Source organism: Ruditapes philippinarum, unplaced genomic scaffold, assembly GCF_026571515.1.
Source record: "Ruditapes philippinarum isolate M1 unplaced genomic scaffold, ASM2657151v2 ctg5361_1_1_1_1, whole genome shotgun sequence".
NCBI classification, from domain to species: Eukaryota; Metazoa; Mollusca; class Bivalvia; order Venerida; family Veneridae; genus Ruditapes; species Ruditapes philippinarum.
Window position 1 is genome coordinate 64,903 of NW_026858148.1, and position 19,741 is coordinate 84,643.

The 19,741-nt window shown below is 33.4% G+C and overlaps 1 long non-coding RNA gene across 1 annotated transcript; it reads left to right on the plus strand.

Moving 5' to 3' along the window:
- The first annotated feature begins 16,575 nt into the window (after positions 1–16,575).
- Positions 16,576–19,141, plus strand: LOC132752286 (uncharacterized). Its single transcript, XR_009628797.1, has 3 exons — positions 16,576–16,844; positions 17,066–17,314; positions 18,725–19,141. It is a non-coding gene; the product is annotated as an uncharacterized LOC132752286 (long non-coding RNA).
- The last annotated feature ends 600 nt before the right edge of the window (positions 19,142–19,741 follow it).

The following is a 19,741-nucleotide window of genomic DNA, read 5'->3' on the forward strand; positions in this document are numbered from 1 at the left end:
GTTAAAATATGTTTTGAAAATGTATAATTTTGAAATTAAACTATAAATATATATTTGTCTCATTATTACCTGTTTATTTGAAGAACATGTCTTAAGTATAAAATTTATATCATTAAATTTGTTATTGTTTTAAAAAGCATATTGCCAGTAAAGTAAAAGGCTTTTTAGAGATCGGAGTTAAAATCTCAGCAGGAATGTACTTTCACTGGCAAAATGCAGCTTTATTTTAAATGGACTAGAATAATGTCTATATTTTATGAGTTTAAGAAGAACATGTTTACCATAAAACACTTTAGTGCTGTAAATAATTTGACAATTAAATAGATGGATAGATAGAAAGATTTATAGATACTTTTAGATCTTAAAAGAATTTGTTTGTTTGCTATCAATACACAAAAATATTTTACTACAGCGCTTAAACAGCTGTTAAATTGACTTAACATTGTTATTTTACATAATATTTAGCAGGTATGGCGACAAAGGCATGGAAATCGTTGTGTAGAAAGCCCCAAGATAAGTTATATATGACAATGCATGCAAGCTGTATGAGTATTGTCTTAACAGAGATCCACTGTTCTTTAAAGAAACAGAAACTGATTAACATAGTAAGCTTCATTATTTTGTAATAGTGGAGTTCAGTTGATATCATTTTAATGATTTTTGTTATAAAAAGTTGCACACTCATATATGTTTAACACTCTTTTGAAGCATTGCACAAAAAATGTAGCTGTTTTGTTATTATGTAATGGATAATATTCTTTCTTCTATTTCTTGTTATTTGTTTTTCTACAATGCCCTTTTTTTCTAGTTTGGAGCATCCTTTTTGTTTGTGTATATGTCTGGTGAACAGAAGAGACTCTTACAGCGGTATGGACGCTTTGCATTTCTAGACGCAACATATAAAACATCCTTATATGATCTACCATTGTTTTTTCTGGCTGTAAGAACAAATTGAGGTTATCAAATTGCTGCAACATTTATTAAAGAAGGAGAAACAGTTGTTGCCATTACTGAAGCTCTCTAGATACTGCATGCTCATGAATGTCCTTGGGAACCAGCATATTTTATGACTGACTACCAAGAAAGTGAAATACTTGCAATATGGAACTTCAATTTCTTGTTATCTGTGTTCTATATGAAATGTGGTAATTGATAATTGTTAGTTTAGTTTATACTAATGTATTTTAGTTTGATTGTGTTGGAAGCTATATAAGCTTAATAAAACACTATTTCTTATATATATAACTCATGGTAGAATGCACCATTATAATTATTATCCAGTGATTCTAAGATATCACATCTTATCATGTCCTACATGGTTTGGGGCATTATATATTGTCAATGGATTACGACAGTGTAGTATTTGTGGGTTTCAGTCAGGTACCAGACCACCCATAGTACTTAAAGTTTCCAGTTTTGGGATGACGTTACTTCTATATCCATTCACTCTTTCCGTGGCAACGCTTAGGAAGAAGTAATGTGGAACCAACGAGTTTTCAAATTGAAGCTTTGGTTTGAATGTTGTAGTGACAGTCCAGTGTGCGGCAATCCAATGGATTCATTGAGATCGGATTCTTCTTGTGACAGACTTATCTTGTTTTCGGTGGCATGTAACTAATACACCTAGGTACCTTGGGGATACTGCAGCAATAGTAGCAGAGGTACTATCAGACGTCACTGATTCTTTTTCAAGTAAGGCCAGATTCTATATGAAAGTTTATCACTAAGTCAACAGACATGGATAAAACAATCACTATAGGGGTAAGTTTATATATTTAAAATCGTTGTTTACGATGTTTATTTCATGAAATATGAAGTTAACAAAGGGAGTAAAAAGAAAGAGGAACAGGAATCTATTATAAAATATGAAAGTTAAAATATGTTTTGAAAATGTATAATTTTGAAATTAAACTACATGAATAAATATATATTTGTCTCATTATTACCTGTTTATTTGAAGAACATGTATAAAATTTATATCATTAAATTTGTTATTGTTTTAAAAAGCATATTGCCAGTAAAGTAAAAGGCCTTTTAGAGATCTGAGTTAAAATCTCAGCTGGAATGTACTTTCACTGGCAAAATGCAGCTTTATTTTAAATGGACTAGAATAATGTCTATATTTTATGAGTTTAAGAAGAACATGTTTACCATAAAACAATTTAGTGCTGTAAATAATTTGACAATTTAATAGATGGATAGATAGAAAGATTTATAGATACTTTTAGATCTTAAAAGAATTTGTTTGTTTGCTATCAATACACAAAAATATTTTACTACAGCGCTTAAACAGCTGTTAAATTGACTTAACATCGTTATTTTACATAATATTTAGCAGGTATGGCGACAAAGGCATGGAAATCGTTGTGTAGAAAGCCTCAAGATAAGTTATATATGACAATGCATGCAAGCTGTATGAGTATTGTCTTAACAGAGATCCACTGTTCTTTAAAGAAACAGAAACTGATTAACATAGTAAGCTTCATTATTTTGTAATAGTGGAGTTCAGTTGATATCATTTTAATGATTTTTGTTATAAAAAGTTGCACACTCATATATGTTTAACACTCTTTTGAAGCATTGCACAAAAAATGTAGCTGTGTTATTATGTAATGGATAATATTCTTTCTTCTATTTCTTGTTATTTGTTTTTCTACAATGCCCTTTTTTTCTAGTTTGGAGCATCCTTTTTGTTTGTGTATATGTCTGGTGAACAGAAGAGACTCTTACAGCGGTATGGACGCTTTGCATTTCTAGATGCAACATATAAAACTTTCCTTATATGATCTACCATTGTTTTTTCTGGCTGTAAGAACAAGTTGAGGTTATCAAATTGCTGCAACATTTATTACAGAAGGAGAAACAGTTGTTGCCATTACTGAAGCTCTCTAGATACAGCATGCTCATGAATTTCCTTGGGAACCAGTGTATTTTATGACTGACTATCAAGAAAGTGAAATACTTGCAATATGAAACTTCAATTTCTTGTTACCTGTGTTCTATGTGAAATGTGGAAATTGATAATTGTTAGTTTAGTTTATACTAATTTATCTTAGTTTGATTGTGTAATAAGCTATAAGCTTAATGAAACACTTTTTCTTAAATATATAACTCATGGTAGAATGCACCATTATAATTATTATCCAGTGATTCTAAGATACCACATCTTACCATGTCCTACATGATTTTGGAACATTATATATTGTCAATGGATTATGATAGTGTAGTATTTGTGATTTCAGTCAGTTACCAGACCACCCATAGTACTTAAGGTTTCCAGTTTTGGGATGACGTTACTTCTATATCCATTCACTCTTTCAGTGGCAACGCTTAGGAAGTAGTAATGTGGAACCAAGGAGTTTTCAAATTGCAACTTTGGTTTGAATGTTGTAGTGACAGTCCAGTGTGCGGCAATCCAATGGATTCCTTGAGATCGGATTCTTCTTATGACAGACTTATCTTGTTTTCGGTGGCATGTAACTAATACACCTAGGTACCTTGGGGATACTGCAGCAATAGTAGCAGAGGTACTATCAGACGTCACTGATTCTTTTTCAAGTTAGGCCAGATTCTATATGAAAGTTTATCACTAAGTCAACAGACATGGATAAAACAATCACTATAGGGGTAAGTTTATATATTCAAAAAAGTTGTTTATGATGTTTATTTCATGAAATATGAAGTTAACAAAGGGAGTCAAAAGAAAGAGGAACAGGAATCTATTATAAAATATGAAAGTTAAAATATGTTTTGAAAATGTATAATTTTGAAATTAAACTATAAATATATATTTGTCTCATTATTACCTGTTTATTTGAAGAACATGTCTTAAGTATAAAATTTATATCATTAAATTTGTTATTGTTTTAAAAAGCATATTGCCAGTAAAGTAAAAGGCCTTTTAGAGATCTGAGTTAAAATCTCAGCAGGAATGTACTTTCACTGGCAAAATGCAGCTTTATTTTAAATGGACTAGAATAATGTCTATATTTTATGAGTTTAAGAAGAACATGATTACCATAAAACACTTTAGTGCTGTAAATAATTTGACAATTTAATAGATGGATGGATAGAAAGATTTATAGATACTTTTAGATCTTAAAAGAATTTGTTTGTTTGCTGTCAATACACAAAAATATTTTACTACAGCGCTTAAACAGCTGTTAAATTGACTTAACATCGTTATTTTACATAATATTTAGCAGGTATGGCGACAAAGGCATGGAAATCGTTGTGTAGAAAGCCTCAAGATAAGTTATATATGACAATGCATGCAAGCTGTATGAGTATTGTCTTAACAGAGATCCACTGTTCTTTAAAGAAACAGAAACTGATTAACATAGTAAGCTTCATTATTTTGTAATAGTGAAGTTCAGTTGATATCATTTTAATGATTTTTGTTATAAAAAGTTGCACACTCATATATGTTTAACACTCTTTTGAAGCATTGCACAAAAAATGTAGCTGTGTTATTATGTAATGGATAATATTCTTTCTTCTATTTCTTGTTATTTGTTTTTTTCTACAATGCCCTTTTTTCTAGTTTCGAGCATCTGTTTTGTTTGCTTATATGTCTGGTGAACAGAAGAGGCTCTTGCAGCGGTATGGACACTTTGCATTTCTAGATGCAACATATAAAACTTTCCTTTATGATCTTCCATTGTTTTTTCTGGCTGTAAGAACAAATTGTGGTTATCAAATTGTTGGTACATTTATAACTGAAGGAGAGACAGTTGTTGCCATTACTGAAGCTCTCTAGATACTGCATGCTCATGAATGTCCTTGGGAACCAGCATATTTTATGACTGACTACCAAGAAAGTGAAATACTTGCAATATGAAACTTCAATTTCTTGTTACCTGTGTTCTGTGTGAAATGTGGAAATTGATAATTGTTAGTTTAGTTTATACTAATTTATTTTAGTTTGATTGTGTTGGAAGCTATATAAGCTTAATAAAACACTATTTCTTAAATATATAACTCATGGTAGAATGCACCATTATAATTATTATCCAGTGATTCTAAGATATCACATCATATCATGTCCTACATGATTTAGGGCATTATATATTATCAATGGACTATGATAGTGTAGTATTTGCGGGTTTCAGTCAGGCATCAGACCACCCATAGTACTTAAGGTTTCCAGTTTTGGGGTCATGTTACTTCCATGGATTTATCAGTTATCCTGTTGAGTCCATAATTTATGAAAATTGTTCAAAACATGGATAACATCCATAACAGTAACAGGTCCATAAAGAAACGTTATAAAAGGGGAGGTGTGTGGTATTTGTGAGTTTCAATAAGGTACAAGACTACCTACAGTACTATAGGTTTCCAATTCACTTTCATATCTGTTATTTGTGCTCAATCAGAAAAAACTTGTTTTACTATCACAAAAAGAATCAATTTATATGTCCGAAATGTGGGATTAATGTGACTGCTGCAGATACAAAATTTATCATCTTGATTGGGTGAGTATTACTTTAACAAAAGATCAGCTGCATACTCACTCTGAGAGGTTACATGCATTGAGACCTTTAAATGCCAAGATCCTCCAACCATGCTCCCAGTGCCACAATTCCTCTGTGTAAAGCAGGTTTTTATTCCAAGATATTTTGTTTCATCCTGAAGAAAACAAAGCAGAGGTCACATGCGAGTTCTGAAGATGGACTCCACCAAACTAATAGTTGGGAAGTTGACTTAGATTTATGGCCAACGGCATTATGAAAAGATACAGGGATGCTGATGTTGTTTGCCCTGAGGTCCTCTATGTAGACAGAGACTGCTGTGGTGCCTCCCCAGTCAGAACACTCTTTCATGAGTGGAAGGACATCCCAATCCGTCTTGATATTTGGCATTTTATGAGGAGAATGTCAGGAGGATGTTCCACTGATTCACATCCACTTTATGGATCATTCATGAATGGAATCAGTAGATGCATCTTCATATGGGATCAGGATGATCTGGAAGCTCTGAAGGAAGCCAAGCGGAAGGAACTGCAGATTAATCAGGTGTACTTACAGGATGATGCCGACTTGATAAGCCACATCAAAAAGGCAGAAGCTAGCTCTCCATTGTAGACGTACGACTCAAGGTGCGGATGCCACTGTACAACTAATTTTCAAACTCTTGGATGGGTAAAGAGATGCAAAGGATACCCTTGGTGTTCCATTACTTAAAGTTCAAGTAATGGACACCATTTGGGCAAAACAACAGAAGCACGTGCCCTGTATTCAAGACCCAACAGGATTTCAGTTGCACATTAAAACTGGCTCATTGAGAAAAGGATCAACTGTGCTCCCAACATATAGATGTGCTAGAGGTTCCACATCTCTGGAGAGTTTTCACCTCCACATGAACAGATTTATCCCAGGTATGTAGAAAAATCATTATAACACTCCGTTATGCAAACTATTATTTTCTTCAAAGTATGTCATATATCATTGAATAATGCTGTGCAACTGGTTATCTGCCTGTGAAACAGATTTTGAAATATTTGGAATTGTGTTTCTGGTCACACTGAAATACAAAATTTTTCATTTTTAGATCCCCTGCCCCCTTAAGGAAAATATTCAAATTTATAAAATGTGTTGGAATTGACCCAAATGTGCCCATAAACATTCCTTCTACATTTGTTAGTCAAAATTTGAAGTGACTGGTAGGATTTATCAAGTTATGTAGAGTAAGTAGACTGTCAAGTCAAGGGAGGTAATAAAAATTTGGAATTTTGGCAAACACTGTACTTCACAGAATGTGCACATTTATCCAGATTTAACAGTTTTATATTGAGCAAATTGACATAATAATGCATAATTGAGCACATTTAATTGTCACAAATGTATATAATGTCATATAAGTCAACAGTGGTATCTTTACTGCACTTTTAGGTGTATGCCAGAATAAATGGGGTCTGGTTTCCTGTAAAATTCATTTTGGGACATTAAATGTGGCTGTAATATTGTTTTTCTTGCTATAATCTCCTTCCAAAAGACTTAAAATACTCTGAAAATACTTTATGGTATTTAAATGAAGGTGGAATACAGAAAAATAACCATCTCACAGGCTCCTGGCACTTGATATTAAGTAAATCATGTAACAGGTATGGTCATTGTACTAGTTACTTCCCCTGAAATAGGTTCTTTTTTAAATATTTGATTAAATACAAAGTAACCACAGTATTCACTTTTCGAAGTTAACGTTTAATGCGAAATACTCCATATTTTAAGAAAATAAAAGGAAACGCTTTAATGCGGATCACATAAAAAATCTATATTTATAAACATAATGAAACACAAGATAGCTTTCTGGTATCAGAATAATTGTGTCAGAAATGTATGAAATCCTGAAAGGCAGTTTCATTGCTAAAGATGAAAGTGAAGTTGATGATATAAATCATGAACTATATAAATTGTTAAGTAGAAGTCAACATGTGGATGTCTTACTGAACACACCTCAAATCAGTCTAACACTGAAGACATACTGCCAGACCTACTCGGGATCAATGACAACACTGAATCAGAATACCAATTTGAGTTTAATAATAACTGGCTTGAAATTGAAGCAGGTGCTCAAACTGAAAATGGTTATTTAAATATTGATTCTTGTAATGTTGAGGATCCTCTTGTCGAATTGTCAAGAGTAGAGGTTGCCAGCCAAGTGGAGCTGACTTCGAACGTCGAACCAGTGGCAAAACAACCTTGAATCGATGAAACAGTAACCAAATGAAGAAAAGCAGGACTCCAATTTAGCAAAAGTAATTGAAAGTGTTATTGAAAGCAATTAACCGAGGCATTTTAAAAAAACAGTAGAGCTATAATAGGAGTTAACAAAACATTAGGACAGTTGATTGACGTTATGACAAAAATTTATAGAACACTGGAAAGGATGGGCGAGGAGCACCAAGGAGAGCATAAGAGGCGTAGGGAAGAGAGTCAAAGTGAGTTACCTGTATGGCATGCAGATGAGAACAGGAAAGAGTAAACAAGGAAAAGTGAGGAGACAAGCAGGAGAGGATTATCCTTTTTGAGTTATATGCGACACGAGTTGAAAATTGCAAAATTTTACTAAGTCAAGGGCAATTACTCTAAAAATACTAAATAAAACCAGGCAAAAATAGCCAGGTGCACAATTTTTCTGTTAACAATGATGCAAGCCATAGTAAATGCAACAAAACCCTTTAAATTATATAATTTTATACTTCAGGATCATTGGCTAATGATGTTTTAAACCAAGCATATCTTGTGGAGGGTCTTTCCAGATGGAACCAGAACAGAAGAGGGGATGCCAAATTGGCTGCAAAAGCTGCGCCACACAGTTATAGCCAGCTTCTAAGAGACACTGCAAACAGACTAGGTGAAGCAGTCTTTGGAAGGAAAATCATTGATTCAGTTACAAGTGCCCAAAAGTATACAGGTAGCTTACATCATTATCATATTTGTATTAGAATTATTGTTTATAAGGTTTGCTGTTAAAAGAAAGATTGACTGTTACGAAGTTTTGCAGTCATATTTATTAACATACTTAACCTTGACTGTCAATGAGCAAAAAAGCAAAACACTTCCTTTTGTTATCAGTGTGAACAGTGAAACCATTTGCAATGATTTACTTTATTTCAACAATGTGAGGATGGTAACTTAAGGATATGAATAATGAATACTTGTATCTTGGAATGATTAATGTTAAGGGTGTTCCATGTCTGTTGAACTCATTGGCTTGGATTACCTGTTACACCAGACTGGGAAGTCTTTAGAGTATACATCCTTCATAGATGCTCTAGAGAATGCAGATGATATCCATCCAGATCTTCCTGATGAGATAGATGATGCACTCTTGAGGTGGAGGATGTACAGATGCCCGACCAGTCCCGGAAAACAGCACCAGTACCACCCATTGTTTCAATACTTACAGAGGCTGAAGAAATGGCTTTGTTTGAAGGTACATTTTCACATTGATTGAAATATGAGGTACTTACTTTGTTTACAAGTTACTACCTTTATAACATATTGTTCAGCACTGCATCTGCCATGCTCTAAATCCATTATAAGAACTAAGTCCTGAGAATTAAAGAAATACTGAATTTTGAGGCATTATATGCGCGCAGGAGTTTATACGCCTTTAATCATACACTAGACTTTGTTTTATTAAATATAACTTCGGATAATTAAGTTGTTTCACTTGTGACATTTTAGTATGAGGATTTCCAAAAAGTTATATTACAACCTTTACATTGTATAAATAAATGAAACTGTAAAGTTATTGAATTCTCAGTGCTCACAAAAGGGTTATTAAAATAGTAATATCAGCATATAGCCACTCCTTTGACTGTGGAACAGCCCAGGATGCAAACAGCAACTAGTTCAATTATTGGAGAGACACAGACCACAGTCTGTCTAGATGTAAGTTCTATTATCTTGGTATTAGATATGATCAACAATTATAGGAGAAAAGATACTCACAGCATCAGTTCTGGTTAAAGTTTTTAGCTTGAGCAAAATTTGACATTTTTTTAGACAAATATTTTTCTAAGAAAATTTAGGGCATATTATTAACCTCTTTACTCATATTCATTTTATTTTTGCTTTTTTTTATGTATCTCAGAACTGACTTGATTTTTTTTATATTATATGAGCAAAATAAAGTATTAGTAAAATATGATTTGTGTCTTAGCATTTCGTAGCTTTCTCAAACATGAATATATTTGTGCATAATAATGTTAAAATGGTGTAAAAACGGAACACACTTAGAGGAGCAAAACATCCTTTCTTGCAGAATTGCCTGAACCAGAACCGGAGCTTTTCAGTGAAGCATCATATGAACCAAACAACTGTTATGATGTAAATGATTCAGAAGCTGAACCAGAACTTCCTGCATGTACAGGTATTTATTTTGTATGGGTATACATGTGTATTTGTATCCAACAATAGGCCTTTTCTTCTTTTAAGCAGGAGTTGTTTAAAGGTCTACCCCTTGGAAAATTCCTTTAAAATCATGCAGTTTTCAGCCAAAATGAAGTTTACATCACATTTTTTGTTTTGTTTCCATTCTGCAAAAAAAAGAAGACTAGTATATTTCCCCAGAATGAGGGCAAATGCGCACAGGAGTTTATATGCCTTTAATTATACACTAGACTTTGTTTTATTAAAAATGACTTCGGATAATTAAGTTGTTTCACTTGTGACATTTTAGTATGAGGATCTGCAAATAGTGATATTACAACCTTAAAATTGTATAAATAAATGGAACTGTAAAGTTATATGAATTCTCAGTGCTCACAAAAGGGTTATTAAAATAGTAATATCAGCATATAGCCACTCCTTTGACTGCTGAACAGCCCAGGATGCAAACAGCAACTAGTTCAAATATTGTAGAGACACAGACCACAGTTTGTCTAGCTGTAAGTTCTAATATCTGGGTATTAGATATGAGCCACGTCATGACAAAACCAACATAATGGGTTTGCGACCAGCATGGATCCAGACCAGCCTCTGCATCCATGCAGTCTGATCAGGATCCATGCTGTTGCTTACAAACTCTATTACAAGTAGAGAAACTGATAGCGAACAGCATGGATCCTGATCAGACTGCGCAGATGCACATACTGGTCTGGATCCATGCTGGTAGCAAACGCATTATGTTGGTTTTGTCGTAACACGGCTCAATTATGATTTTGGTGTTGTAGAATAATCCACAGTTGTGTTCAAATGCCCAGGATATAATTGCTAAGGCTGATAGTCCCAGGTGATGGATTAGAAAGCAATTATCAACAATGAACAATGCATTATATTACATAAGTGCATAAAAACAAAGTTTATTTTCATTCTAACAGACTTTTACAAAAAGGAATAGATAACAATACTTTGAACTAAATTTAGTGTAGATTTAACTTTCCTGACAACAGTTTGAATTATGTTGTGTATATAATGTGATAACATACCAGATTGTCTTATCAGTTTTATAAAAAATATAAGGTGAAGCATGTCGTAATTAAACATTTAGTTAGTTTAATCCTTAAGATATTTTAGACGTAAGAAAAAAAATATTAAAAGATTTTTTACAAGTCTGTATCAATTACAGCATTTTTCTGACAAAAGCTTAAACCTTAATCATAATTTATAGAGAAGAACACAGCTAGTGTCTTTTAATATCAAATGTATCAGTCTAGGCGGATATGTGCTTGAATAGGCGTGGCTAGCCCTTGCTTAATTTTCATCATGTTACTAAATTTAAAAAAAGCCATCTTCTTTTAAATGGTAATTTTTGGAGGAAAGGGGCATTTAACTTCAAAGAAATAATGTGCTTGGTCATTTACATGAAAATAATAAATACATTTTGATAAGAAAATTGCGAGTATAGAATTGATAAATTCAAAAGCTGATGGGTAGGTAATTATAATGTAAGCTATTGAAAGTCTGTCCATTGAAATGGACAGGTATTCATTTGAATATCAGCATATTACTCGATATCCAAAATAATTACAAGGCAAGTGATATCAGGTAGTTGAATGATAAACAAATATGTAAAATATCAAAACATATATTTCAGGATTTTGTTGGTCCAGATAATTTGCCGACAATGCTGCAATCCAGGACTTGGCGAAGCATTTAGTTTCTATGGTTGATGGGAATCTCTGCCTTTCATCAGAGCAAGCTGCACAGACAATTCAGCTCTGGAACGCCCTTTCTCCACATGATCGAAGGTGTACAGTTTTTGCAGATAGATACAACCCTCAGGCGACACATAAATTCAGGGCTCCGAAAAAAATAATACAACCAGGAGTGCAGAGTACAGAGTGGTAAGTAAAATAATAAGTATCCTAAGCTATTTCCTACAATTCGATAAGCCCTCCAAAACCATTTGCTCCAGAAAGAAACGGTGTCTCTCGGGCAGAAGTATGATATCTTGAGGTTGCGCGGAAAAGTTGTGGTGAACACCTTATCACCTATTAATTATTTTTATTTTAATATTATTTATATATGAGAACAGATTTACACAAGTTTTTTTGAGTTTTTCAAGAGGTATTATATATTTTTTCTAAATCATTTCACAATGTTGTATAACATTAATGTATCTGTCACTACTTGGCAATATATAATATTGCTTTGAATAAATATATTTCCTTTTTTGATATGGACATTTAAGAACTCTTTACCAACAGTACAATTTAAATCAATTCCTAATAAACCATAAGTATGGAAAAAAAATTCCAATCTTTATGTAATTCTATGGTGTTTTTTTGCAGTAGTGTTTGAGCGCCTGATTCTATCCCAGCAGCCAAGCCAGACTGCAACAGATATGTTGAAGCTGTTGTTCAGCGTTTGTGTTTTATGTTCCCAAGCTCACGCACTTCACAAGGAAGGACGAAGACAAGATGGCGTTTAATAATGGAAGCATATAATCAGATCCATACAACAATCCATAACAATGCAGTGGTTATGGATTGTACAAACATTCAGCTCCCTTCATTAAATCAGAGGACATTTAATACAGGTAAGAATAAAAAATACCATACTACTATTTTTGCCACACAAATTGAAATGTTTCAAATGGAATTGATATAAATACATTTTCTTTTGATTTCAATTTTGTTGTAACTTATGAAATTTGATAATTTTCTTTTGATTTGCCACAAGTTGAAAACTAAAAATCAAAACCATTTGGTCGCAATTAGCAAAAATTCCTTCCTTTTAATTTTGTTGTTAATCCCTTGAGTTTAAGCAAAATCTGCCATCCGGTTTAAGAGGAGTTGCATTCACAAAATTTAACATAGTATATAATGAAAAAATCAAAAAAGAGCCATAATTCTGTTAAATTTGGTTGCCAAGCAAAAATTCCTTTACTTTATTACCATCTGCAAACATTAAGGTTGTTCATTCCTGGAAGTTTAAGCAAAATCTGCTATCCGGTTTAAGAAGGAGTTGCATTCACAAAATTTCTACATAGTATATAGTGAAAAATCAACAAAAGGGCCATAAATCTGTAATAATTTGGTCGCAGCGAAAATTCCTTCCTTTACTACTATTACAGACATAAAGGTTGTTTCACCTGTAAGTTTTAAGCAAATTCGCCATCCAGTTTAAGAGGAGTTTGCCGTTCACAGGAAATATTTCTACATAGTATCTAGTGAAAAAACAAATAGGCCATAATTTCTGTTTAATTTGGTTGCAGAAAAATTTCCTTCCTTACTACCATCTACATCATTAAGGTTGTTCATCCCTGTAGTTTAAAGCAAAATCTGACATCCACGGTTTAAGAGGAGTTGCCGTTCACAAGATTTCAGGACGTACGGACGGACTTGACGGACGGACGGAGGACGGACAACGTGGCAACGCTATAATGCTCCCACATTGTGGGGGCATAAAAATGAAGTAAAAGTTACAATTACATGTGATTGGGTTTTTTTTCCCCATTTTATTTTAGGCACAACAATAAACTGAGACAAGAAAATGTGAAGATGCTGTCACAGGGGTTAAGTCTGCTGAAACCAGAGATGACAGCACCACAGCCTCTTATAACACTACCAGCAAAATTACAAGTTGGACCAGCACACCAGGAGAATCCATAAAGATCCCCTCCAAACACAGCTGGTAGTGTCTAGCTGAAGCAGAAATTGCTAAAGCACAAAGTGACCAAGTCAGTCTCAGTTTCAGCTTCTCAGACAACAACAACAACAACAACACAAGAAGTATCAAAGCCTGAGTCTCAACTCTTTGTTGTTGTTAAACAACAAGCTCCTGTGCAGAGTTCAATGCCAGCATCTTCACAGCCAGATGTCCATTACCAAACGATGAGATATAGACGTATTAGATCATAACAAATGCAAGAGGGCAAGATGAGAAGGAAATATGTTCAGAGTAAGTCTCACAGAACTTGCAAAAAATGTGGCGACACCATTAGCAAAGATACCCACAAGAACCTTTTGGGTGCTCTTCATTGTTCAAAAACCTCCACAGAAACATTGGAGGAATTTACTGCTCCGAGCTTAAATGAAAGAGCAGCAAGAATGCAACAAAAAAGAAAAAAAAGAGTAGATACAGTACTTACATTTTATAATGTAGTAACTTAAATAATTGTTCATTGATATGTCACTGATGTTGACGGTGAAATAATTGTGTCCCGATACGACTGTGATATATTTGTTTATTTAATCTACAAATAGCAACAATGGAAAACTTGTGTTCTGATGCACAGCAGTATAATTGTTATATCAATATGCTGATAGTGACATAAGTGTTATAGTGAACTGATGTGAGAGCAGTATAATTGTTTAATTAATAGGCTAATAATGACATGAGTGTTATAGTGAACTGATGTGACAGCATTAAAATTGTTTAATTAATGGGGCTGATAATGACATAAGTGTTATAGTGAAACTGATGTGACAGCAGTATAACTGTCGAGTTAATGATTTTATTAGACTCCAATAAATTTAGTATAAACTACACAATGATATAATATCCTCTATCATAAACAATATACTATCATAAACAATATAATCAGTATGCATGGGTAGTAATGAATTTCATAAATGTGAGTAGATAATATAAATATCATATTTGTATTAAAATTATTGTTTAAGGTTTGCTATAAAAAGAAAGATTGACTGCTAGGAAGTTTGCAGAGAATTTTTATTATACGACAGACTAATTTCAGATGAAGTAATTGACGAAAAACTCAGAATTTGTACCAGGAGAAGTAAAATAATGAACATGGGAGAGATGTTTATGCTACTCAACACATCACAACATGCTCACATATCTAAGGAGGTAAAAAAATGTCAATTTGGTAATCAATGTGACAAAGAAGAATAGTGCAGTGTATATAACTCCCCGAAATAAATGTTGGACACACTGAAGCTACCTTTGCCTTGACATTAATGTGCAGCATGCCTTATAAATTGATTCCCTTGGATGGAATGTACCCTTGAATTTGACAGCAGAGCTAGTTTGACTTGTACATCAGATTCCAGCATAATTTTTGACAAGAATTCTTCCTACACAACTTTACAAGGCTTTGATAACAATAGATCTCATGTGTGCTCAGATAGTTGTGGAGCATTTGCTCCCCTTCAAACATGCAGTAGTATCTGTGGTGTTTCTATATCAATTATTTGCTTATTAAGGTTGAAGGGAGCAACTACAAACAAAAGACTTCAAGACAAATCCAATCTGTTGCACTCAAGAAAAGAATTTAGAGTGAATTTCAAAATTTAATGATCAGTACAATATGTATATCATCATATAAACTGCATACTAGGAATGTTATAGTCAATGATAACTAAACTGTGAAATTACAGTTTGATGTTACATTATTTGCATTATATACAAATAGTTTAATGTGCGTTGGTAGCCTGACATTCTCAATTAATATGATTTTATTAGACTAATTCAATAAATTTAATATAAACTACACATTGATATAATATCCTCTATCATAAACAATATAATCAGTATGCATGGGTAGTAATGAATTTAATAAATGTGAGTAGATAGTATCAATATTATATTTGTATTAAAATGATTGTTTACAAGGTTTGCTATTAAAAGTTAGAAAGTTTGCAGTCATCTTCATCCACAAACTTAACCTTGATAGTCCATAAGCTAAACACTTCCTTTTGTTAAAAACAAAAAATATTGCAAAATTTGTCCATAATCTATTGTATGGATCAAGATGAAATACAGACAGAGAATCTTTATTTTATGACAAACTAATTGCAGATAAAATAATTGAAGAAATACTCAGAATTTGTTCCAAGAGAAGTAAAATGATGAACATGGGAGAGATGTTCATGCTACTCAACACATCACAACTTGTTCACATATCTTAGGAGGTAAAAAGTCAATCTGGTAATCAATATGACAAAGAAGAATGGTGCAGTGTTTATAACTCCCCCAAATGAATGTTGGACACACTGAAGCAACCTTTGCCTTGACATTAATGAGCAGCATGCCTTATATATGGATTCCCTTGGATGGAATGTACCATTGAAATTGACAGCATAGCTAGTTTGACTTGTACATCAGATTCCAGCACAAGTTTTGACAAGAATTTTTCCTACACAACTTTACAAGGCTTTACACCCTTATACAGATTCAAAGATCTTATTAACAAAGATAATCAACTTAAACAATAAAATTTATATGTAACATGTATGGACTTTTTAGTAGGTGAATAATAGTTGATATGGTGTGAAATAATTGCTATGGACCATGGTGATAGCCCAAGTCAGTGTTTTATTTTTTATAAAATTTCACATCATAGTACCATTTAAAGTCATATCCACTGTATGATATAATTTATATGAATTTGACCCGATTCATCATTACTCAAGCTTATCAACTTCAATCATTTTGTTGACATCTTTTGCTTAATTTGTTCTGTTTATAAGAAACCAAAGGTAAATAATAACAACATATATTGCTTGTTGACATATTCAGTACAAACAGATTGAACTGACTCATTATTTGCTTCATAAATATAAAAAGTACAAACTGTGGGGTTTGGCAATGTTTAGATTAGTATAACTATCAACAGTACCTTTAATAGTTAAAAATAAGTTATAAGAAAACATGTTAATCATAACAAACATCTTTGCAGGAAACACTTGGTCCAGATGGTATTCCTGGTTATGACAAGGTTCAGCAATTGGCTGCTTTTCTGGTGGACCTTGGAAATAACCAGCTTTACCTGACCAATAATCAGGCTGAAGACTTAGTCAACTTATGGACATCCTTGGATGAGTACGACAAGAGGCCCATAATATTCACAGAAGCCTATAGAAAGGAATCCAAGGGTCGTTTTAGGGCAAAGAGACAGGCAGCTCCTGGGGCTGAAAGCACTGAAAGGTATGTGCTTATTTAATCTTCTTGTTTTCATTCTTTAACCCAATGTACAATGTGTAACTTGATTTCAATCACCATTAAATATATGTTATTGTGTGCCTATGTTAACTATCTTACTTAAATGAATGATTATAGGCAATATATCATGAAAAGGCATAACCAAGCATCATATAAGTATTTCATGTTAAGTAGGCTTTCATTCATTGTATAACATATATTTACAGAAGTATGAGGGGACCAGACTCTATTCCAGCAGCAAAGCTGGACTGTAATCGGTATGTTGAGGCATTTGTCGAGAGGCTGTGTCTCAGTATTAGAGGACCACACAGGAGGGAGGGGCAAGTTTGGTCATGGTGGTCTCTGATTCTTGAGGCTTATTCTAACATCAGAACCACTGTGTACAGCAATGCTATGGTTGTTGCTAGAACAAGAATGCAACTGCCAGAAATCAGCCAGAAAACATAAAAAGCCTGGTATGTTTTGTTGCCAAGCATATTTATTTAAGTTATTTATTTTATGATTATTTAACAACATTTAAGAAAAGCAAAATTCAGTTTATCTTTTATAAAAATGACTATAATTTATCATAATGATTAGTTATATATGTAACAAGCAATTATCATAGTATTGCAAGCAATCCATAAGTCCCCTACCGGTTAGAACCCCATCAGCATTCTGAAGGGCCATTGGCCATTCACTAATGTTTAAATTTTTCTCTATTTTAAGTAAATTTGTTGGAAATGTTCTTTAAAAGTGATCAAAGGAAAAAGTTTTTATGAACAGACAGACAGACGGACTGAAGGACACTCTAAAGTTAATATTTGAAACATCCCTGTTACCAAAATATAACATTTTAAAAAGCAAAATTCTTAAAGAGGAGATAACTCTGGAATTAAAGATGCAATTTCATAAAAATTTTCAGCTCTTTTTGACTAATCACAAATATTGTTATATTTGCCATATTTTAAGCCTATTTGTTGCCAAGGCAACCAATATTTTTTCAAAATAGGAAGAACAGATAAGACATGCATAATCTCAAGACTGCCATCTACCCACATGTCAAGTTTCATAAAAATATTTCCAGTACTTTTTGAGTTATCACTGGATTCAGTTTATGTGTAAAATTTGCCATATTTTCAGTCTATGTGTTGCAATAGCAACCAGAATTTTCAACATAGGAAGAAAAGAAAAAGACGTGCATAATCTCCAGACTGCCATCGACACATATTACAAGTTTCATAAAAATATTTCTATTACTTTTTGCGTTAACACTGGATCCAGTTTATGTGTAAAAATTGCCATATTTTCAGTCTATTTGTTGCCATAGCAACCAGAATTTTCAACATAGGAAGAAAAAAAAAGACGTGCATAATCTCCATACTGCCATCTATCCATATATCAAGTTTCATAAAAATATTTCCAGTACTTTTTGAGTTATCACTGGATCCAGTTTATGTGTAAAATTTGCCATATTTTTCAGCCTATTTGTTGCCATAGCAACCAGAATTTTCAACATAGGAAGAAAAGAAAAAGACGTGCATAATCTCCATACTGCCATCTATCCATATATCAAGTTTCATAAAAATATTTTCAGTACTTTTCAAGTTATCGCGGGATCCAGTTTTGTGGACGGACGGACTGACAGACAGACGGACGGACAGACAGACGGACGGACGGAGGGTAAACCTAAAGTCCCCTCCGGTAAACCGGTAGGGGACTAATAACTGGTGTGGTGGATATAAAGTACTAAGGATTTGAATGTTAGAAATTGCTGAAATTGTGTCTTAATGGATGTATCATGATATTATGAACAATTAATAAACATCCTAACTTAATTGTTTTTGTATAAGCTTCTTTAAATTCTTTCTCTCTTTCTTTCACAGGCACAACAACAAAGCAAGAGATGTAAGTAGGCAAGTTCTGCACCAAGGGATACACTTGCCTGAGGCTAGTTTTACTGCTGTGGATCCATTACCACCACCTCATGTGGCCCCAGCAGTTGTGCCTCTAAGCAAAGAATCTGCATTCCAGTTTGACTTGCCAGTGGAAGCAACCATGACTAGACAACCATATAGAAAAATAAGACCGGCTGAAACCATACCCTCCTGTACAGGCAGTGGACCTCAACCAATAATCATTCAGCAACTGGATACTCCTGTGCCATACACAACGCAGCGCTACAGAAAGTGAAAGGCTGAGGAAGAGCTTGTGGGCAGACACAGACGTAAATATGTAAAGGTGAAACCCTACAAGAACTGTGCTAGGTGTGGTGGTATAATTGAAAAACCATCACACCGAAATTATTTTGGGAATTCTTTTTGTGCCATTAATGATGGAAACTATGAAGAATGGAAGGAACAATTTAGAGACAAAAATTATGGACGTAAAAAATAAGCTTCAGCTATAAGCAATTAAATCATCTCTTTGGAAATTGAACACTCTCTTTTTTAAACTTTTTTTGGGGAAATTGAAAACTTATAAACAACTTATTTTGGAAAGTGAATCAAATAACAAAAACAAACTTTTAATGCTGCCTATCCTTGATGTTTAGCTTTATGAACAAAAATATATTCAACACTTTTGCCGTGCTATAAAGTATTCAGGAACTTAAACAAGTTAGAGCTAAACTGAAAGGGTAGAAGGTCCCAAGCCCTTGACAATGAATTGCTTGCAAGTGGTTTACATTAAATATATACTCTTATTATTATAATCCACTTGCATTCAATTTATTGAAAGGAAGGGGAAAGTTAAGTCTTTACAGTTGGCAAAGGTTTGTCTGCCAATAAAATAGCATTATAGCTCTGTTTGGTCTAATTTTGCTGAAGTATTTACCATACAGTGTTGTAACTCAACTGTATGTTTTAAATTTATATGTTGAATTAGCTGATTTACAAGTCTGT